Source organism: Arachis hypogaea, chromosome 8, assembly GCF_003086295.3.
Source record: "Arachis hypogaea cultivar Tifrunner chromosome 8, arahy.Tifrunner.gnm2.J5K5, whole genome shotgun sequence".
NCBI classification, from domain to species: domain Eukaryota; kingdom Viridiplantae; phylum Streptophyta; class Magnoliopsida; order Fabales; family Fabaceae; genus Arachis; species Arachis hypogaea.
The window spans coordinates 46,716,688-46,740,586 of NC_092043.1; the positions used below are offsets into that span (position 1 = coordinate 46,716,688).

Here is a 23,899-nt window from a genome sequence, read left to right on the forward strand (position 1 = left end):
AAGTCCTTTGTAAACAAAATTTAACCAAGTTAAACAATAAGATTTAAAATTTTTGAATGAGTTTTTTTTTAAATATTTTTTTTTTAAATTTTATGAAAAAATAAAAATAATTTTATATTTGAATATCGCATACAAAAAAATTTTTTTATCTATCAATTATGTTTGAATATAATAATATAAAAATATTTTTTTATTTATTTATTACATAAAAAAGTCTTCTTTTAAAAAAAAGATCTTTAAAAAAAGATATAAATTACAGATTCTCAAAAAAAATATTTTTCTGATTTTTCTAGTACTTTTACTTTTACTATTCGAAATTTACCAAATACGCTAAAAAATAAAAAATCTTTTTTATTAAAATAATATCACCTAAACAAGCACTTAAAATGTATTATTTATAACGGAATAAATTCTATTTTGTTATTTATTTATTTTATTTTTAAAATTTTATTTTTAAATTTTTAAATTTTATTTTAATTTACATACTCTAATTTTTTATTTTTTTAACAATTGATAAATAATCTATTATTAATTTATTTTTTAATTACCCAAATCTTTAATTATAATCATTTATCAATCTTTTTATTATCAATTTTTTATTATTTTTATTTATCGTTTATCCATCTTTTTAATATTTAATTTTTGTTCATTGTTATGCTATCTTTGTAATTGCAAAAATTACAATCTGTAGAGATCCAATTAATCTTTTTATTATAGTAATCAATTTCTTATTATCCAACACCAATTTTTTTATTGTAGTAATTGATTAGATGAATAATAAAATAATAATTTATAAAAAAGATGCAAAAAATTTATTATGGCATAATAGATAACTCGAAACATAATTTATTCGATTGTGTAACACTTCTAATCGATTGAATTTAAAAAAAAAATCGATCTTATATAAAGAATATGTCATATGAACTATAACTCGTTGATAAATAAAAACTATTTTATAATTATTAAAAAATTTAAAAAATATATTTTATTACTAAAACTATTTAATAATCCAAACGTTATAAGATCGTCAAATTATTTGCTAACTTAGTTAACAAAAGACTTAGATGTAACATTATTTTTGAAATAAAATAAAAAGAGAGTTTCTTTTGACCAACATTTATTGTTTAAAATATTTTCAGTTTAATTAATGTATATTGAAGGTTTAAATTTTAAAATTAAAATTTACTTTTAAATAATATTATAAAATATTTTACATAATTATTTAGTTATATTTATTATTTTAGATAATTATTTAAAAAATATTTTTTTGTTAATATAAAATTATATAATTAAATATACTTATAAAACCGAATCAAATTTAAATTCTTAAAGCTACTTCACAATATCAATCAATTAAATTTCAAACTCTGGATAAAATTCAAATATTGAAGGAGAAAATTGAATGCAATAATTGATAGTTTGATACGATAATTATTGAGTGATACTATGAAAACATTTTATCTTATCCTCGGAAATTAAAATTGTTGACTGATATGCATGTATTACCATCACATAAGTCACAGATTAAATAAAAAATTTAAAATTTAGATTTAAATTTGTATGCTATCATCTACTAGAATTAAAATTATATATAGATTTCAATATTTGACATTATCATAGTTGTTAAATTAAGTAAAACGATTATAAAAAAAGAAATTTTTTCAAACCGAAAAAAGTCCAAATTGAAATAGTTTCATTTAATCGAGTCAAGCAATTTGTTTATCATGTATTAAATCATCTTTGAACATTTGAATATACTCTGAAAGTTCAATTAAAAATATCTATAGCTTTAAAATATAATAGTCTATATTGGTTATTAATTTGGTCATCATGGATAGAATCATGTATGAGAAAGTAAATTTAGTAGTTTATATTTCCAGCATAATTTTAATGTTAAAATTTAATCATGATATTCTTGAAATAATTATGTTTTTTATATAAAGTTCCAATATCTGTTATGTGTTAATTTATTCTTCTCAAAATATTCTCAAATGAAGTTAAGGAGAGACAAGGAAATTAAAGAATAAAAATACAAAATAATAAAAATTGAAACAAGGATGATTACTTGGTTGGTATTATAGTATATAAGTTTTAAATTCACAAATAATTTGTTTAAGATTATTTATTCATATAAACACTTTAATAATATTCTAAAATAGTACGAGGTGCGATATAGTAAGTGTTGGGTTTTTTCTCTCCTTTGTGAGGCCCAAGCCCAATATTTTGGGGGTGTATTCTTGCACCCTAATGTCACAACCCTAATTCAGTTTTTGAGGTCTTTTGAGAGAAAGAGAGAATAGCCACCAAGTGAGAAAGAAAGGGAAAAACAGAATTTTCGTTTTTGTCCAAAGAAGCAAATTTCAAATGGAAGTTTCTCAGTTGTTCACCGTTGGATCGGCTTGAAATTTAAACTTCATATTCCCATCATCTTGTTCTTCATTCTGATCGGTGGAGATGTTGATTGGAGGTTTGCAGTAGGAGAAATTGGTTTCGCAAGAGAGAAATTAGGTTTCTCATTTTTACACAGAGCAGAAATTTTGGAACGACAGTTTCTCATTCTTTCACCGTTGGATCGACGTGAAATTTGAACTGTAGATTCTTCACATCTTGTTCTTCATTCTGAATGGTGAAGATTTTAATTGGAGGTCTGCAGAGGGAGAAATTGGCTTCGACATCAGCTCTGTTTTTTGGGTATATTTCATCTTCTTGCCTATTATTTGTGAGCTTTGGTGCATTGATATTTTGGCTGGTTATATGCACATTTTGTGCTTTGTTTGAGACTCTCTTGTACCTCATTTGATTATAGTGAAGCTATTTCATTGGTCTGGACGACCCGTGGTTTTTACCTCTCACATTGAGGGGGTTTTCCACGTTAAAATCTTGGTGTGTTCTTGTTATTGCTTTACTTGCTATATTTGCTTGTTATAGTTGCTGCCATATTGTTCTTGTGTTGGACATTTGTGTCGTTTCTGCTGCTAGGCTCTTTCATACTGGTATCAGAGCTTGTTGGTATTTTTCTGGGCTTGTGATTCTGTGAACAATGGAAGCTAATACTAATACTAGTAGGATGATCACTCTTAATGGTCCTAATTATGATTTGTGGAAGTCAAAGATGGAAGATTTGCTTTATGTCAAAAATTTTCATCAACCAGTTTTTGGTACAGAGAAGCCTAATGATAAGTCTGATGATGATTGGACTTTGTTGCATAGACAAGTATGTGGATATATTAGGCAGTGGGTTGACGATAATGTGTTGAACCATATTATTAGAGAGACACATGCTCGGACCCTTTGGATTAAACTTGAACAGTTGTATGCTCGGAAAACTGGGAATAACAAGATGTTTTTTATCAAGCAGTTGTTGGCTTTGAAGTATACAGATGGGACATCAATGATAGATCACTTCAATAATTTTCAAGGAATTATGAATCAGTTATCTTCCATGGGCATCAAGTTTGATGAAGAGGTTCAAGGATTGTTACTTCTTGGCTCCTTACCAGACTCGTGGGAAATTCTCAGAATGTCATTGTCCAATTCTGCTCCTGATGGTGTAATCTCTATGGATCTTGCCAAGAGCAGTATTTTGAATGAAGAGATGAGAAGAAAGTCACAAGGTACATCGACTACACATTCAGATGTTCTTGTTTCTGAGTCTAGGGGGAGAAGCAAAAGTCGAGGTCCTAAAGGTAGAGATCAAAGCAGAAGCAAGTCTCGAGGAAAGTATAAGAATATTGAGTGTCATCATTGTGGTCAAAAGGGACATGTGAAGAGATTTTGTTGGCAGCTAAAGAAGGAGAAAGCCAAGGCAAGTAAAGACAAGAGCACAAATAAAGATGATGGTAACAAGGAAGACAAGGTTAATGTAACTCATGATGATTTTCTTGTTGTTGAGGAGTTTGAATCTGTTAACCTTGTTGATAATAGCACTAGTTGGGTGATTGATAGCGGTGCTTCTATTCATGTTACATCTAGGAGGGATTTGTTTACGTCCTATACTCCTGGTGATTTTGGTGACATGAAAATGGCTCATCAAGGTGTTGCAAAATGTGCTGGTGTTGGACAGGTTTGCTTAGAAACCTCCAACGGTACCAAGTTGACTTTGAAGCGTGTGAAGCATGTTCCGGATATTCGGTTGAACTTACTTTCTGTTGGTAAGTTGTGTGATGAAGACTTGGATAGCTCATTTTCTCGTGATAGCTAGAAGCTCACCAAGGGTTCCATGGTTGTTGTTAAAGGTACAAGGCACTCTACTCTTTATTTAACTCAAGCAAAGATTGTGAAAGATGTTGTTAATACTGCTGAGTTTGTTGATGAAACTGATTTATGACATAAGATATTATGTCATATGAGTGAGAAAGGTATGAATATGTTATCCAAGAGGAATCTTTTATCTGGTTGTAAGGTTGCTTTGCAAAAGTGCAATCATTGTTTTGCTGGAAAACAAAACAGGGTCTCTTTTAAGAGCCATCCGCCTTCAAGGAAGTCGGAGATACTTGACTTGGTGCATTCTGATGTATGTGGGCCGATGAAGACAAGAACACTTGGAGGTCCTATCTATTTTGTAACCTTTATTGATGAATGATGATCATTCTAGGAAATTATGGGTTTACACTTTGAAGACCAAAGATCAAGTTTTGAATGTGTTCAAGCAATTTCAAGCTTCTGTTGAAAGAGAAACTGGGAAGAAGTTGAAATGCATTCGTACTGACAATGGTGGTGAGTACTCAGGTCCATTTGATGCTTATTGTAAAGAGCATGGTATAAGACATCAGAAGACTCCTCCAAAGACTCCTCAGTTGAATGGCTTGGCTGAAAGGATGAACAGAACACTGGTTGAAAGAGTTAGGTGCTTGTTGTCACAATCTGGATTGGCAAAATCCTTTTGGGGTGAAGCTTTGAGCACTGTTGTTCATGTCTTGAACCGGACACCACGTGTTCCCTTGCAATTTGAAGTGCCAGAGAAGGTATGGTCAGGTAATGATGTTTCTTATGATCATTTAAGAGTTTTTGGATGTAAAGCTTTTGTTCATATTCCTAAAGATGAGAGATCTAAGCTTGATGTAAAGACTAGGCAGTGTATTTTTATTGGCTATGGCATGGATGAGTTTGGTTACAGGTTTTATGATCCTGTTAACAAGAAGGTGATTCGAAGTAGAGATGTTGTCTTTGTTGAAGACCAAACATTGAAGGATGTTGATCATGCGGAGAAGCCAATGGTTCAGCCTAGTGATGATTTTTCTGACTTGGATATTACTCCCTCTATGCCTATGGTAGAAGATGGTAGAGTTGAAGCTCAAAATAATGAGCATGATACAGGTGCAGGTGAAGATGGAACAATTGATCCGATACTTGATGAAGTTGGTGATGATGATCAAGATGAAGAACCAACTTTAGAAATTTCTGCAAATGCTCTCAGAAGGTCTACAAGAGAGAGGAAGCCTTCATCAAGGTATTCTCCACATGAGTTTGTTTTGTTGACTGATGGGGGAGAACCTGAATGCTTTGGAGAGGTTGTTGAAGATGAAAGCAAAGCTCAATGGCTTGAAGCTATGCAAGAAGAAATGAAGTCCTTGCTTGAGAATGATACCTATGAGTTGGTGAAGCTACCGAAGGGTATGCGAGTTTTGAAGAACAAATGGGTATTCAGAATCAAGAATGAAGAACACAATTCTAAGCCTCGGTATAAGGCTAGATTGGTTGTTAGAGGTTTTAGCCAGAGAAAAGGTGTTGATTATGAGGAGATCTTTTCTCCTGTTGTGAGGATGTCATCCATTCGTGCTGTGCTTGGATTAGCAGCGTCTCTTGATTTAGAGATTGAGCAAATGGATGTGAAGACAGCTTTTCTTCATGGTGATTTAGATAAGGAGATCTACATGGAGCAACCGGAGGGTTTTGTTGTTAAAGGAAAGGAAGATTTTGTGTGCAAGCTTAAGAAGAGTCTTTATGGGTTGAAGCAAGCTCCAAGACAGTGGTACAAGAAGTTTGAATCTATTATGGGGAAGCATGGTTACCGTAAGACAACTTCAGATCATTGTGTATTTGTGCAAAAATTTTCTGATGATGATTTTATCATTCTTTTGCTTTATGTGGATGATATTTTGATTGTGGGTAAGAATGCTTTGAGGATTAATGAGTTGAAGAAACAGTTGAGCAGGTTCTTTGCTATGAAGGACTTGGGTTCCTGCCAAACGGATTTTGGGCATGACTATTACTCGTTATAGAGATTCCAAGAAGCTTTATTTGTCACAGGAGAAGTACATAAAGAAGGTCCTTCAAATGTCTGGCATGAATGATGCCAAATGTGTTGCTAGTTCTTTTGCTCTTCATTTTAAGTTGAGTACCAAGCAATGTCCAACCACTGATGAGAAGAAACAAGCAATGGATGAAATTCCTTATGCCTCAGCTGTTGGAAGCTTGATGTATGCTATGGTGTGTACTAGACCAGAAATTGCTCATGCGGTTGGTACTGTGAGTCGTTTTCTCTCTAATCCAGGTAAAGAATATTGGAATGCTGTTAAATGGATTATGAGATATCTCAAAGGTACAACTAACTTGAGTTTGAGTTTTGGTGGTGAGAAACCTTTGCTAGTTGGCTTTACTGATGCAGACATGGCAGGAGATATTGATTCTCGAAAGTCTACTTCAGGTTATTTGGTCAAGTTTGCAGGGGGAGCTATTTCATGGCAGTCAAGGCTACAAAAGTGTGTTGCACTTTCTACCACAGAGGCAGAGTTTATTGCAGCAACTGAAGCATGTAAAGAGTTGTTGTGGATGAAGAAGTTTCTTGCAGCACTTGGTTTTAAGCAAGACCGTTATGTCTTGTTGTGTGATAGCCAAAGTGTTATTCATCTTGCCAAGAATTCTACTTTTCATCCAAGATCTAAACATATCGATGTTAGGTATCACTGGATACGGGATATGTTAGATTCCAAGTTGTTGGAACTTGAAAAATTTCACACTGATGACAATGGTGCTGATATGATGACAAAAGCATTGTCAAGAGAAAAGTTTGAAACATGTTGTTTGATCGCCGGAATGGCGAGGGCCTCCACCTAGTCGAGAAGGGGGAGATTTGTTGGGTTTTTTCTCTCCTTTGTGAGGCCCAAGCCCAATATTTTGGGGGTGTATTCTTGCACCCTAGTGTCACAACCCTAATTCAGTTTTTGAGGTCTTTTGAGAGAAAGAGAGAATAGCCACCAAGTGAGAAAGAGAGGGAAAAACAGAATTTCCGTTTTTGTCCAAAGCAGCAAATTTCAAATGACAGTTTCTCAGTTGTTCACCGTTGGATCGGCTTGAAATTTAAACTGCATATTCCTATCATCTTGTTCTTTATTCTGATCGGTGGAGATGTTGATTGGAGATTTGCAGTAGGAGAAATTGGTTTCGCAAGAGAGAAATTAGGTTTCCCGTTTTTACACAGAGCAGAAATTTTAGAACGGCAGTTTTTCATTCTTTCACTGTTGGATCAACGTAAAATTTTAACTGTAGATTCTTCACATATTGTTCTTCATTCTGAACGGTGGAGATTTTAATTGGAGGTTTTCAGAGGGAGAAATTGGCTTTGACATCAGCTCTGTTTTTTTGGTATATTTCATCTTCTTGCCTATTATTTGTGAGCTTTGGTGCATTGATGTTTTGGCTGGTTATATGCACATTTTTGTGCTTTGTTTGAGACTCTCTTGTACCTCATTTGATTATAGTGGAGCTATTTCATTGGTCTGGGCGACCCGTGGTTTTTACCTCTCAAATTGAGGGGGTTTTCCACGTTAAAATCTTGGTGTGTTCTTGTTATTACTTTACTTGCTATATTTGCTTGTTATAGTTGCTGCCATATTGTGTTATGAGTGCTTCCATATTGTTCTTGTGTTGGACATTTGTGTCGTTTCCGCTGCTAGGCTCTTTCAGTAAGTATAGCATGTTGAGGGAGTGTGAAGTATAACATGATCTATTTAAGTAGCGTCTGAAAGAGAGATTGAAATTGAGAAACAGTATTTTATTTGGTTTAAAATAAAAAAAAACTAAAATAAATAAAATTATTAAATTATCCAGGTTTATTAAAATGAAAAACACCGAAAATCCTAACCTTATCCAGCTGCCATCCCTTTTTTTTTTTACGAAAGATAAAAGACTCGAATTTACAACCTTTTAATTGAGTATGGAAAGATTATGTCATTTGAGCTATTACTCAATAGCAGCCGTCATCCCTTTCCCCTTCATGATTTGTTAATAACAAATTTAGAACAAAACCAAGAATAAAACCAAAAACAAATATAAAGTAGAACCAAAAAAATTAAAATCAAACAATTAGAACAACATACACCAAAATAATTAGAACCAAGAACAAATTTAGAATAAAAAATCAAATTAAAAAGAAAAAATAGAACACAACATAACCATTCAAGATGTAGGCAATATACAAGTGAATAAAAATGCTAATTCTAGTTCTCTTTGCACCTATTGTTGTTTAGCTAAGTCCCATTGATTACCTTATAATCACCCTCTTGCTTTAGTTGTTTCTGATGTTTGGGGCCCTGCTTCCCTTTCTTCTCATAATGGATATCGTTTTTATGATTCCTTTATTGATGTGTACTCTAGACACACTAGCATTTATCTCCTCACTCACAAATCTCAAGTGTTTGCTGTTTTTAGGCAATATAAAGCATTCATGGAGAAGCAAACAGGCTTCTCTATTCAAGCATTGCAAACTGATCATGGAGGTGAGTGTTAATGTTGCAAGTGTGAGGAGTGTTGAAGTTAGTCCCACATCAAAGAAAGCATGGAAGAGTGAGGAGTTTATAAAATGAGAGACCCATTAACTTGACATCTTAAGGTTTTAAGTTAGATGTGGTGTTTTCTCGCTTGATTCTTCCCCGAAATCTCCACTTGGTTGGACCCTTCTTTATTCTTTAAATTTTCAGGACATCATGTTACATATATACTCATTTATGTAGATGATATGTTGGTTACGGGTAGCAATGAAAAGGAAATTCAAACAATTCTTGCTCAACTTCATTCTACCTTTTTTATTAAAGGATTTAGGTGATATCAATTTTTTCTTAGGCATTGAAGCCACATATCATTCATGTCAAACTAAGTATATACATGAACTTCTAGAAAAATCTGGTATGCAGCATTCCAATACACCTATGCTCAGTTCTAACCGGTTGACAGCAACATATGGCAAATTGTTTGATGATCCAACACTTTTCCGCTCCTTGCTGGGAAGGGCTACAATATGTAATCATCACTAGACCGGATATTGCATATTCAGTCAATAAACTTAGTCAATATATGGCTTCTCCCATGGCTTTTTGAGATATTTGCATCATTGCTGCTGATCATATGTAATGCAAAATGTACATAATGCTTAATTTTCATAATCTTTCCTAATCATCTGTGCTTTTTGAGATATTTGCATTATTGCTGCTGATCATATTAAAGGATCAACTCACTGCTTTCTATTTCAGAATACTTGATGCATTTTAAATAATTAATTGAACTAATAGTCCACAGGTATTATGTCAAAAGAAACATTTTGAAGTTTCATATAAAGTTAGAATGACTCTTGTTTAAAAATTTGATTTGAATCATATTTTGTAATATTATTGATTGATTAGGTTAAGAAAATAATAAGAATGATGATGAAGGAAAATAATGATGTTATTTTTAATTTTTTTAATGTCATTCCTAACATGATTTTTTTTTTATTATATGTTTGTATGAATTTAGGGAGAAAAGTAACATTATCAGAAATGTTCATAAACAAAATAAGCTAATGTGGTGGTCAGTTTTAACTGAAGTGCTATAAAGGGGTTCTATCACTTCTATGAGTCTATTCTTTTAAAGATGATCATTTCGACAAAATATAATAATACATGCATATGGAGTAAAGAAATTTACAAGTTTCATTCATATATGATAATGTACTATTCTGGACAGACCCCAGACTAAAACAAAACATAGGTGAGCAAAAAGTAAAGAACAAGAAGTGGAAACCTAAAATCTAATGGGTGACTTTATCAACATTTTCTTCCAATACATATTTACATAACCTATCCACGTTATCACATCTTCTGACAAACTGGTCAAGAGTTCTCTGCTTTGAAGGGCTATGCTCAATAGTCGTATGCTTTGCAGGGCTACTCAATGGCTGATTATTTGACACAGCTAAGGTGTTCTCATGGCCATCTAACATCTGATTTTTCTATAACTAAAATTCAGAATGGTTTCTCAAAAACATCAAACAGTAACTCTCAGATACTACTTGAGTATAAATCTTGACAAAATATAAGTATAAACCAGAATAGAAACCTTGAAACTAAGCATTATGTACATTTTGCATTACATATGATAGTTCAAGAAGATGTAGAAATGTACCTGCCCCAAATTATCCAGTTTGAATTGCACCACATCCCTAAGATGTAAAAATTTAGATCATCAATGCATAATAAATGTTAAGTAATTGGTATACCAAGCAGCAAAAGACTGCAGAAATAACAGAACCTACCATATGATGTCATCAACCGTATCATTTGCCAACAGGTAGTATATATTTATTACTGATGAGACCTGTAAACAAGAACTAACTACTCAAAGAACCAGAAGAGTGCATGTTGCCTTTGTTACTCAAAAATTTAGATATGAGAGTTCTTTTCATTTGAGATTATCTGTTTTCTTAATGTTGTTATGCAACTAGTAACAACTCTCTCCTTTCTACTTAATGAGTGTGAGAATACCTGGCCAATTCTATGAGCAAAATCTTCGGCCTGAATTAGGTCACTTGGAGTCCAGGATTGTTCTGCAAAGATAACTAACTGTGCTTGCAGCAGTTAAGGTTAATCCAACTCCTCCAGCCTTAACTGGAAGATGGATGAAATATAAGAATTAACATATAATCTAGTTAACAATTCGTGTTTATTTTGGTCACTGGACACCAATAATAATTGTCACATACCTATTAAAATGTCATATGCTGACATTTTCACTACACTCTTCAACCAATTTAATTCATTCAACTTATGTCCTACAATAAGGGGCAGCGATTGCAATAAAAGCAATAAGAAAAGACCAATTTAACCAACATTGAACATATTTTAAACTATTGGATGACAGAAAACCATGCATCATGCAAGCACACCAATCAAAGGAGATGGCTGAGAAACTAGAGTTGAGAACCTAACTTGACTTTTTCAGAGTATCTTCAGGGCTTCTTCTATGCAAACCTTGTAAATCAAATTCTTTTGAGTAAATTTAAGAGATTCAAACTCATCTTTTGATTTGGCAGACTTAATTTTGGCTTTTACCACCTCCAACTGCAGTATGAAAAAAAAAAAAAAACCAATATTGATTAGATTTTACCACCTCAGACGCGAACCATAGATGGAGAGCACATATTACCATTTCCAAATCAAATAACCTAATTTTAGAAAGGAAACTTACTACAATCTTACCAATAAAAGTGGAAGTTTTAGTAAAATACTCATAATCTAAAACAACAATCACATAATTCAAATAAATGAAATCAACAGTCCACTTTTTCGAAATCACATAGTTCAAATAAATAAGCATGTTATCAAGACATACAAGGATTTGTCTACTTCACATTGTATTCAAAGCATGAAAACTATATCTAACTGAAATTGAAACCAAGTAATATGAATACTTATATCTAATATATATACAGGAGATATTTAAGTCTTAGTGAAAAATTAATAACAACTTTAATTTCAACTTGTAAGAATAGTCATCACAGGATTCACAGCTGACTTTTACACTATCAGTTATTGTACTAAGTTTTTTTCACAAGTCACAACTATTTAGTGTGTGTTTGGATTACAGTTTGTAAACAGGAGTTTGCATAAAATTGATTTTGCAAACTTGATTTTGGTCAAAAGTAGATTTGTGTTAAAGTGATTTATGTTTGGTAATTTTTGTATCAAAATGGATTATAGTAAAATAAATGTTGTTTGGCTTATACCATTCAAAATCACTTTTAGATAAAAAATTACTAAAATGGACATCAACTTAGATTTTTTTTTATATTATCCTATTGTTTTAATTTATATATTTAAATAGATTTTATTAGTTAATTTTATAATAAAATTAATATTTACTTACTAAAATAAAAATAACATATAAAAATAGACAAAATATTTTTTTAAATAAAAATAAAAATTATATATTTTAGATATATATATATATATATATATATATATATATAAATAAGAATATTTAATCAAATATGTTACATTTTTTAAGTATTAAATGTTACCTTAGTATTTTTTTACATCGTACTCTTATTCTAGTACTCTCAATAATCTTATTCTTAATATTAATTTGAAATCCAACGTTTATGATTTTATTATTATATATGATTAATTTTTTATTTAATTTATTTTTTTAATGGAATCATAATCTATATTATAAAAAATTACACTAAAATATAGTATAGGAGAATTACAATTATAAAAGATAGTACTGAAAATAATAAAAAAAATTAAGTGATTGAAACAAATCTAAAAGTTCTTAATGATCTTTTTATATAATATATTTTTAGTATTTTTAGTACTCTTTTTTTAGTATGTTATAATTTTTTACTATTATTATTATTTACAGTTAATTTTTTTATTTAATTTACTTTACCTAATAGAATTAATAAATCATATTATAAAAAGATAATAACAAACATAATACATAAAAATCACGATTATAAAAGTGTATAATGTCAAATAAATGGTTAAAAAAATAAAAATAATAAATAATAGAAAATTAGAGCTCATATAAATAGAAATAACAAGAATTTTATAAATAATACAATAACATATACAAAGGATAAAGTTGGTAAAAAATAAATAAAAGGTTAGTATCTATGGCTAAAAGTCCGTTAAGAAAACGCAGAAGCTAAAAATAGTTGCTTCTTGTAAACGCTGGTTTTGCTACGTTTATGAGAAAAAAATTTGCCAAACTAAAAGTTGAAACTTTCAAGAAATTTAAACGTGCTTCTTCCCTTCCAACGGGTTTCCCAAACACACCTTATACGTGTGTTACTCTAACAACTATTTATACTTCATCATCTTCGTCTATACAAATATCATAAATCTATAAAATAAAATCAAAGTAATAAAATAAAATCAACAATAATTATTTTACATTGCTTTCGTTTACATATATGTCGTACAGAAAATATTTTAAACCATAATTAATATATACATCTAACCAATTTTAAAAGATACTTTAGATTAAAATAAATATTAAAACACATTTAGAATAAAAATTGCTAGATCCATCATAAACTCAGACTTTTAATCAAGTTTGCATGCTTCAAAAGCTACTATATTTTTCAATTTTTTGAAATATTCCAAACTATCACTCAACCAAAATGAACAGACATGTATAAAGCTACTAAACTTAAGCAATTAACTTTCTTACCATTCCAATACTTTAGAGGTGTTCAACTTTCTTTGTGAAGGTTTTTAAGTTGTTTTATTACCGCAATCTTCCATCCAAAATATGAGAGATAGGAATATAAAAAATTTAAAATGAAACTCAAATTATAGCGAAAACTAATTATTATCAAAGCCTCTCATCATCTTTCATAGCAAAAGATCTATTGCTTTTACAGAACAATAAAATATGTAAACCTCAATTATTCATTTTTTTTTTGTTATTTATATGCTCATATACTAAGTGTAATGTCAAAAACAAAAACTATTGTCTTCTTAAATATTATTCTCTTAATTATTAAATAAAAAAAATCTTTTTTCTGCAGTTACTTTGTATGTTTTCTTTTAAGAATTATATTTAAATGTATAAAAAACATAGACTTAGATTTACAATCTGAATTTAAAATTTATATAAAAAAACAGTTATTCTAAACTAAGAGATATACCTTAAAAGCAGAGCCATTTCCTTCAAGCTTCCTGTGTTTTTTCAAAAGTACTTTGGAGAGCTTTGATCTGATTTATTTTCAATTGCATCTATCAGTTACAGAAGAAATCTGCACTACGATTCCAGTTAAAAAATGATAATACCTTAGACAATGAGATGATTGAAATAAATAGTACTAGTTAAAATATAAGAAAATGAGACTCAAGACATGAACACAACTAAATAAAACAAAAAAGGTACAATATTTACAAATTCAAAAGTATGAACAATACATCTTCATAACTTGGCAAGAAATAATCTTTAGGCAAGTCAACTTGAGAAGCAGACTGAAAAAATAGGATTTGTAAGAAGAGACTGACATGTTTACGCTTAAAACAACCGAGCAACAATACTTCATGAATACATATTGAAATTCAAGGTGAGGCAACATATAAGTGGCAATGGTGCTAATGGTAACTAAACCATTAACTATATATGCTACCTAAGTTAAATTGGAAGCATTTGCAGTTTGAAGCACAAACATATGCATGATGATGAATTGAATATTCTACATAGGAAAACATCATTCATTTATTTTTCCACTTCTACTTTCAGCTTTACACCAATATGCCTCATACCAAAAGTAATTAAGTTAACTTCAAATCATATATAAGTTAGAAACACATCTAGATGTGATTATCCAAGCAGTTCTTTCCTAATCTTACACTGTAGGTCTCTATTATGAGTCAAAAGTCACAGGATCAAGTTCTAACAAAACATTATGATCAAGACTTCAATATAATTTAATTTCCATAACATACATCCTTTACCCAAACTATAGCAGCATCAAATCTTATAAAAGAAGATCACACGGTCCAGCCATGACTTCTAAAAAAAATCACTTTTATATATGATTTGTACTTAAATATCTTTAATATAAAGTGTGTTCAAAGATCCTAAAAGCATACAATTGCAATGACCTGAATGATTTATTTACCATTATACAATCTCCCTAAAATCATTTCTATATATTAAAAGAATTCAAGGAACAATTTTTAATATACAATTCCTATCAATGTTTTGCAATTTCCTTTTTCTCTCATTTATTTTTCATTCCATTCATCTCTTCTTCCTGTACCACATTCATATATAGAAATATGGAAGAAAAAAGTTATTTTAAAAGGAAACAGAAAAAGATTGGCTGAAATAAAATAAAAAACATTGGCTTCTTATACTTTATTTTTCATGTAAAAAGAAAGACACTTAAACTCCATTTAAAATAAATTGCATATTAATTGATAGATAGATACTATATAACCAAATATAAATTTTCATCATGCATGAATATTATCTGATTCGGTCCATGATTCTATTCTTTAACTGATATGATCATCAATTTATATATACCCAAAAAATGTGATTCTTAATGTATAATCTATATCAATTCTCTTCTCCCTCCATTGCATATATAGCATTATGAAATTATGCTAATAATAATTGTGTACCAAGTGATTATCATACCAGAACACCAAGTCATAGAATAAAGATATAACAAATAGCAAATCATTCATTAAAAGAATATGACTAAGTGCTGAAACAATCTGTGTGCCAGGCAAGACTTACATTACATGCACGGCATATTGAAGAATATGTTAAGTTAAACTCTTAAATTCTCAGCTACATGAGTATACCCTGCATAATTCCATACATTAAAAGAACATGAGATACTTTTTCATCATACATTGCTGTAAACAATGCCATATATATTATTTGTTAGTCTTAATAGTCATTTTCATACTCTGTCCATGAATTTCTTTCAATTTGCTCTTAGTAGATTTGGTTACTACACAATCTCTTGTCATAAAGTATAGGGGATGTTCATTTCATAACTTAATAGCCATTGTATACATTGTACAAATAGTCCATTGTCTCCCTAGCGGGATCCTTTAATTTATGTTTTCATCCCTAGTTTTCTACGTAAAGTAAGGTGGTAATTCAAGTTAAATCATAATCATCATAATCATAAGTTAAATCTTAAAACCCGATGGTTTAACTGCTGATGTGGCATCCCCTCCTTTATTCTTGAGTTTTTTAAACCTTTTATTTTCTGATATTTTTTATTTTTTTTATTTTATTCTGTCCATATTTTCAGTGCACGTTTTGCTAAAAATTGATGTTTTCAATTTTTCTGCTTTTATTCAACATATCCAAGCAGATCCAGTTTGTCAATACATGTGTTATTGTGCAATGTTGCTTTTATTTTATTCAACATATTCCCGTTTAATACATGTGTTATTGACCATTGTTGTTTTCAATTGATTTTAATGGTTTGTTTGATGTAAATAAATGTAAATGAAATTCACAAATCACTCTTCGTATCTGTTCTTGATTTCTTCTTCTGCCTCTCAAATCCCAAATTGGCTTATGGGTCTTTCCAGTTCTCTATGGTTGCATGTGGTGGTTGAATGGTTCCTTTTTCTTTGGCCTGTCCGATGGTCCCCTCTTGGAACGTGCCATGATTTTTGAACTTATTTTGTTGTGTGCTGAGTTTTGGTTTTCATTATTTTGTGCGTGAGCATAAAATTCGCACGAAATCATCTCACTTCTATTTCACCTATTACGTGTATGCATGACTTCAATTTTTTGCAATATCTGCAGAATTCAATTTTAAACCCCCAAAATTCAAATTCTGATAACTTCTTCTACAAAATTTTGTTTTCTTTCATCTTTAGATGATTTTAAATATCTTTTAACAAACTTTAATTTAAAATAACATTCACTCAATTTGAAACTTCAAGCGCCAAGTTATAATCCGTCGAAGTTAGTTAAAAATTTATTTTTACCAAATTCTCAAAATTTTCCAATTCCCTCAATTCTCAATACAATTCACTCCTAAACTATTCCAAAACCTTTTCTACACATTCTAAACACTCATTCATCAATCTTCAACCCTTCCAAGCCAAAGTTAATCTACTTCTAATTTATTTATCCTATTTTATCAATTATATCCATTTTCATCAACAACATACACCATTCAAATATCCAAATTCCCAATCACCCCATAATCAATCAATTCATTCTCATACAATAATTCACAACACTTACATCAACTTACCACATAGGAATTTTCTTCACCTTATCACGATTTGCGGCCCAATTTACACAATTTATAATATTCATACATCTAATTCTCAATTAAAATTTCAATATACATACTCATTTTCATGCAACATAGCACCAACATATATCACAATATCCAATTGCAACAATATCACATAGCACTCCTCAATTTCTTAACTAATTAATTTAGTTAAGAAATTAACTAAATTAATTAGTGATGACAAACATTATTTTTGGGTAAAATAAATAATTAGTGTGGAGTGTTAATAATGATATGTTACTAATTATTTATTAAACAATGCAGGTCAAGACTTTGTCTAGCAGCCCAAAATGGAATAAAAATAAAACATCAAGGCTAATGGGCTGGTTAGTCAAGTGGAACCCAAAAGAAACAAAGCCAAAGAAACCAACGGGCTGAATATGAAGAAAGCAAACCCAAGCCCGAAATGCTTACCCAAGTTGATCCCACCTAGCTTCTCATATAAGATTGAAGTCTTCACTCTCTCTTATTGCTTCGGTCAGCAACAAAATATTAGAAAGAGAGCTGTGTTCCTCCTGCTACTTTTATCAGAGAAGAAAGAAAGAGAAAGCTTAATCATAAAGCAAAGATCTAATCACCCATCAAGTTGAGTTAGAAATTAAAAGGTGATTTATTTCCATTTGCATGCAACTTACTTTCTTCACTTCATCTCAAATCTTCTGGCTTACCATTTTTGGATAAATGGAAAAAGTGTTCTCTGATCTTCACTGCTGTGCATCTACGGTCATATATGTGTCTTGGGGACCAAGTTGTTTTTCAATGGCCAAGATCTGGGATTACCATTGAAAATGTTTGTTTATACTGCTCAAATGTCTTCGGTCAAGCAAAAAGGAGACAGCTTGGAAATCCCTAATTTGGGACAAATGAAGAAAGCAATCTCTGTTCACCACTACTGTACATCAATGGTCAAGATTGTTTCTTGGGGACCAAGAAGTATCTTAAGGGTTCAGATCTGGGTTCACCATTGAAAATAATTTTCTTTGCTTCCCTGAGGCTTTCGGTCAAGCAAGAAAAAGTCAGACTCAAATTTCTAATTTGGGAATTAACTGGAAAAGTGACGTGGTAAGTTGGTGAAGCACACAGCTCAAGAAGTTGACCTTGGGAGAAGATCCCAGCAACATGCAAGGAGAATAAAAGAAGACTTCCTGCTCATTCAGAACTAAGGAGAGAAAACCAGAGTTTGAGAGTTGTGTTCTGTGAAGTATTCCCTGTGAAGTTCCTCTACTTGGACAATGCTCTCTATCAAAGAAGCATTCTGCCAACACTGAAGAACAAATTCAGAGGTTTGCAAAGCTGGTTTTTCACATAGCTTAGAGGCTGTTGATGAAATCAATCTCCTTCATGTTTTACTGTTTGTAATGTACTTTTCTAAGTTTATCTTTCTGTAATTTCTTGTGAGAAAAGGCATTGTGAGAAAGCTCAAGAAAAAGCCATGAGTGGAAAAAGGTTGAGTGAAACACTTGAGAGAAAAACCTAGAGTTATTTTCAGATTTCTTTAGGTTAGCTAAGTGTCTTGTATCTTGTACCTGTTTGGTATCCCTTTCTTAGTTGGGTTAGCACTAAGAGTGAATAGTTGAGTGTTAGCATAGCCAATGTCAAGTTAGGTTAGAACTTGAGTGTGAAATTGGTGTATGTAATACTGTTAACTATAGTGAAATTCTTCCATAGTTGTGGAGGAGACTGGATGTAGGTTGCATAGCACAAAGCAACCGAACCAGGATATATGCTGGTGTTAGCTTTTTCTTCTCTGTCATGTTCTGTTTTCTGATATTCATGAGACAAAAATAATTTGTCTCATAAATTTCCGCTGCTGAGTTCAAACAGAATCAGATTTGTAACTTTGCAATAAAAAGGGTGAAAACAGCAAATCAAAGGAAGGCATAGATTCAACCCCCCCTTCTCTAAGCCTACCACAACCTTCAATTGGTATCAGAGCTAAGGTCTCAAGAATCAAGCTTAACCGCTTGGAGCAAAGATCCAATGGCGAACAACTTGGGCACAACCACAGTTGCCTACACCCTCACTGAAGGTCAGTCAAACAACCGACCACCTTTCTTCAACGGGAAGAACTATTCCTACTGGAAAGAAAGGATAAGGATCTTCATCCAATCCATTGACTACAACCTATGGAAGATCGTTGTGAGCGGTCCAAAGATCCCAACAAAAACAAGTGCTGATGGAGTGGTGACTCCAAAAGAAGAAGCTGAATGGAATGAAGATGATAAGAAGAAGATAGAGCTGAACGCTAAAACAATCAACCTTCTTCACTGTGCTATCAGCTTTGAAGAGTATCGGAAGGTGTCTAGATGCAAGACAGCCAAAGAAATCTGGGAAAAACTCCAAGTCACACATGAAGGCACCAAACAAGTCAAAGAAACGAGGATTGATATGCTGCGAAAAGAGTACGAGATGTTTAGCATGAAGGATGGAGAAAGCATTGATGAAGCATTTGAGAGATTCTCAATCATAATCAACAACCTTGATGCTATGGGTACAAACTATGCAGAACAAACCTTGGTGAGAAAACTCCTTAGAAGCCTCACAAAAGAGTGGGAGAACACTGCCACTGTCCTAACCGAGAGTAACAACATAAGTCCAATAACCTATGATGAGCTGAGAGGAAAACTCCTTGCCTATGAAGCCACACACACAAACACAGACTCAAAGAAAAAGGGAATAGCCCTTAAGTCACAAATAGAACCGAAAGAGAGTGAGTCAAGTGATGGTATTTCAGATGACGAGCTTTTGTTTTTTGCTAGGAGATTTAGAAGGATGTTGAAGAGCAAAGGCAAATACAAGGGCTCAAGTTCAAAGGAGCACAAGATAGACTTGAGCAAGGTGACATGTCATCATTGCAAGGAGGTTGGACACTTCAAGTCAAACTGTCCAAAGCTCAAAAAGGAGGACAAAGGAAAGAAGGAAAGGAAGAGAGTACTCATGGCAGCTTGGGAGGATCTTGAGAATGACTCAAATGAAGAAGAATAATCTGAAGGAGATGACAAGGACTGTTTCATGGCTGGAAACAACAATCTCGATGAGGTAAACTATTATGATTTGACCATTGAGGACTTGCATGCTATTATTGATGATCTTACCTCAAACACCTCAAAACTGCTTGACAAATACAATGAATGCAGATCTGAAAGAGATGTGTTAAGAGCTGAAAATGAGTTTTTAAAAGAAAAAGTGAAGGAAACTGAATGTGCTTTAGACATCATTGAAGAAAACAGATTTCTAAAATCTGAACTTGAAAAATTAAAAGGAAAGCACATTGTGGATCCCTCACATGAGTTAATTGCTGAAAATGAAAGATTAAATAACAAAATTAAAAGGCTGAATGGTGACTTAGCAAAATTTGCTCAAGGTTCTAGTAACTTGGACAAATTACTTGCAAGTCAAAGACCGTTGTTTGAAAAATCTGGTTTAGGCTACATAGCCAAGGAAGATGCTATTTCCAACACTTCCTCTATGAAATTTGTGGCCTCTTCATCAAATACTAAATCCATACCAAACAAATCAGGTATCGGATATGTTTCAACTTGTGAAGAAAATTCTGATGAAGAATACACAAATAAAGCTGAAATTTCACCAAAAACTGGTCCGAGTTCAAACCGGCCAGGTTTGGGTTATATTTCGAAAAATGAGGCTGCTTTTAAGAAACCAATTTTCTATAACAAAACCTCATTTTCGAAAAATCAAAAGAGTTCTAAAAATTCTGGTGAAAACAGTTTTGCAAAGAGGAACAATTATAACAAAAATCGATTTGTTAAAGAAAATGTGTCTTCCCAAAAAAACCAGAAAATTTCAACCATTTAATCACTTCAAGCAATTTAACTCACCTAAGTTTCAGCGACACACACCAGAAATTCATTGTGTTAATTGCAAAAAATTTGGTCACTCATATGCACAATGCTTCATTGAAAAGAGAGTCGTAGGAAACAAGGTCTACAATGTTGTTTGTGATTTCAATGCACTTGGGCAACCAAGATGGATTAACTTCAAAGGATCCAAATTAATTTGGATACCTAAGGCTACCTGAAACTCATCATGCAGATTTGCCTAGCATCCAAGAATAAAAAGGACATGTGGTACATGGATAGTGGATGTTCAAGGCACATGACTGGAAGGTCAACCTACTTCATCAAACTAAATAAGTATGACGGAGGTTTTGTGACCTTTGGAGATGATGGCAAAGGTAAAATCATTGCAGTTGGAAAAGTAGGTAATGAGCAATCTACTTTCATTGATGATGTGCTTCTAGTTTGTGGTTTAAAGCACAATCTTTTGAGTATTAGCCAACTGTGTGATTTAGGATATTTAGTAGTTTTCAAAAGACTTGAATGTTGTGTTGTTAATGAAAAAACAAATGAAGTGATGTTTGTTGCCAAGCGTTTCAATAATATGTATGGACTTACTCTTGATGAACTAAAGGATCAAAATGTAGCCTGTCTTCACTCTAAAGAATCTGAAAAGTGGTTGTGGCACAAGAGATTGGGCCATGCAAGTATGTTTCAAATAAACAAACTTGTAAAGAAAGAGTTAGTAAGAGGTCTTCCTTTGATTAAGTTTGACAAAGACATCACTTGTGATGCTTGCCAAATGGGAAAACAAACAAAAAGTTCTTTTAAACCAAAGGAAGACATCTCTACTAAAAGACCACTTGAGTTGCTACACATTGATTTATTTGGTCCAACAAGAACTCAAAGCCTAGGTGGTAAACATTATGGTTTAGTAATTGTGGATGACTACACTAGGTTTGGCTGGGTTTTATTTCTTGCACACAAAAATGAAGCCTTTGCGGTCTTTGAACCTTTTTGCAAGAAGATTCAAAATGAAAAGGATTTGAAAATCTCTTCTATAAGAAGCGATCATGGAACTGAATTTGAAAATAATTTGTTTGAATCCTTTTGTGAGGAATTTGGAATATCTCACAATTTCTCTTGTCCAAGATCGCCACAACAAAATGGTGTTGTGAAAAGAAGAAATAGAAGCATACAAGAGATGACAAGAGCCATGCTGTGTGAGAGCAATGTTCCAAAATTCCTTTGGGCTGAAGCGGTTAACACAGCTTGCCACATTTTGAATAGAACAATCATAAGGAAATTTTTGAAGAAAACCCCTTATGAACTTTGGAAAGGCTACCCACCAAACTTAGATTACTTGCACATTTTTGGATGCAAATGTTTTGTTTTAAATAACAAAGAAAATTTGGGAAAATTTGATCCAAAGGCCTATGAGTGCTTGTTTGTAGGATATTCCACAACTAGTAAAGCATATAGGGTTTATCATCAAGATGCTAGAATTATTGAAGAGTCCATACATGTTACATTTTGTGATACTAACTTGGTGCAAAGCATTTTGGAAGATGGTGATGCAGGAAATCAAGTTCAAAAGGATGATGAATCAGCTCAGAATCTTGGAAAAGAAAATTCTGGACAAGCTGAACCAGAAACAGCAAATGCTGAAAATTCAAGAGACAATTCCATTTTGTCTCATGAACCTGAAGGAAATTCTGCAGACAGCAGCATACAGATTCCATTGGTGACCGAATCTGCCTCCAAGTCCACTAGACCTCGTGAATGGAGGTTCTTAAAGAATTATCCTGAGGAATTTGTCATTGGGGACGTCTCTCATGGAGTGCAAACTAGGTCTTCCACTAGAAAGGCAAATGAAGGTTCAAACATTGCCCTTCTTTCACAAATGGAGCCTCAAAATGTCAAGGAAGCCCTTAGTGACCCATCTTGGATTAAGGCTATGGAGGATGAGCTTCTTGAGTTTGAAAAGAACCAAGTGTGGACGTTGGTTCCAAGGCCAAGTGGAAAGAAAGTGACCGGCACCAAGTGGATATTCCGGAACAAGTTGGGAGAAGATGGCAGCATTGCAAGGAACAAGGCAAGACTAGTGGCACAAGGATATGACCAAGAAGAAGGAATAGACTTTGATGAATCCTTTGCCCCTGTTGCCCGAATGGAAGCCATAAGACTTCTCTTAGCCTATGCTGCATTTTGTGGTTTTAAATTATACCAAATGGATGTGAAATGTGCATTTTTAAATGGTGTGATAGATAGAGAAGTATATGTGGAGCAGCCTCCTGGTTTTGAAAATAAAGAGCATTCTAATCATGTTTTTAAATTGTCTAAAGCTCTCTATGGTTTAAGACAAGCTTCTAGAGCTTGGTATGAAAGACTTAGCTCTTTTCTTTTGAAAAACGGTTTTCAAAGAGGCACCACTGATACAACTCTATTTATCAAGAATTCTAATGATTCTTTTATTTTAGTCCAAATATATGTTGATGACATTATTTTTGGATCTGCAAATGAATCCCTTTGTACTGAATTTGGAAAGCTCATGACAAGTGAATTTGACATGAGTATGATGGGTGAACTTAATTTTTTCCTTGGGCTACAGATTAAACAAACTGAAAATGGTATTTTCATTCATCAAGAAAAGTATGCCAAGGAATTAGTTAAGAAATTTGGTCTTGAAAATGCCAAAACCATGGGAACTCCCATGCACCCGAATTCTAAATTGGATAAGGGAGAAAATGAGAAAGATGTTGATGAGACTAGGTATAGAGGGATGATTGGTTCTCTTATGTACTTAACCTCCTCTAGACCCGATATTGTGCAAAGTGTTGGATTGTGTTCTAGGTTCCAATCCAAACCTAAAGAGTCACATCTTTCTGCGGTTAAAAGGATCATTAGATATGTTCATGGCACATCCAACTTTGGTCTTTGGTATCCTAAGACTGATGATTTTTCTGCAGTTGGTTATTGTGATGCAGATTTTGCTGGTGACAGAGTTGATAGAAGGAGCACTTCTGGTTTATGTTGCTTCCTTGGAAAGTCCTTAAATGTTTGGTCAAGTAAGAAG

At 32.4% G+C, this 23,899-nt stretch overlaps 1 long non-coding RNA gene across 1 annotated transcript; it reads right to left on the minus strand.

Annotated features, from left to right (window-relative positions):
• Positions 1-10,011: 10,011 nt before the first annotated feature.
• Positions 10,012-11,487, minus strand: LOC140174623 (uncharacterized). The gene is made up of 3 exons (XR_011864360.1): positions 10,508-11,487; positions 10,378-10,414; positions 10,012-10,195 (listed from the first exon to the last, which is right to left on the minus strand). It is a non-coding gene; the product is annotated as an uncharacterized lncRNA (long non-coding RNA).
• Between the last annotated feature and the right edge of the window lie 12,412 nt (positions 11,488-23,899).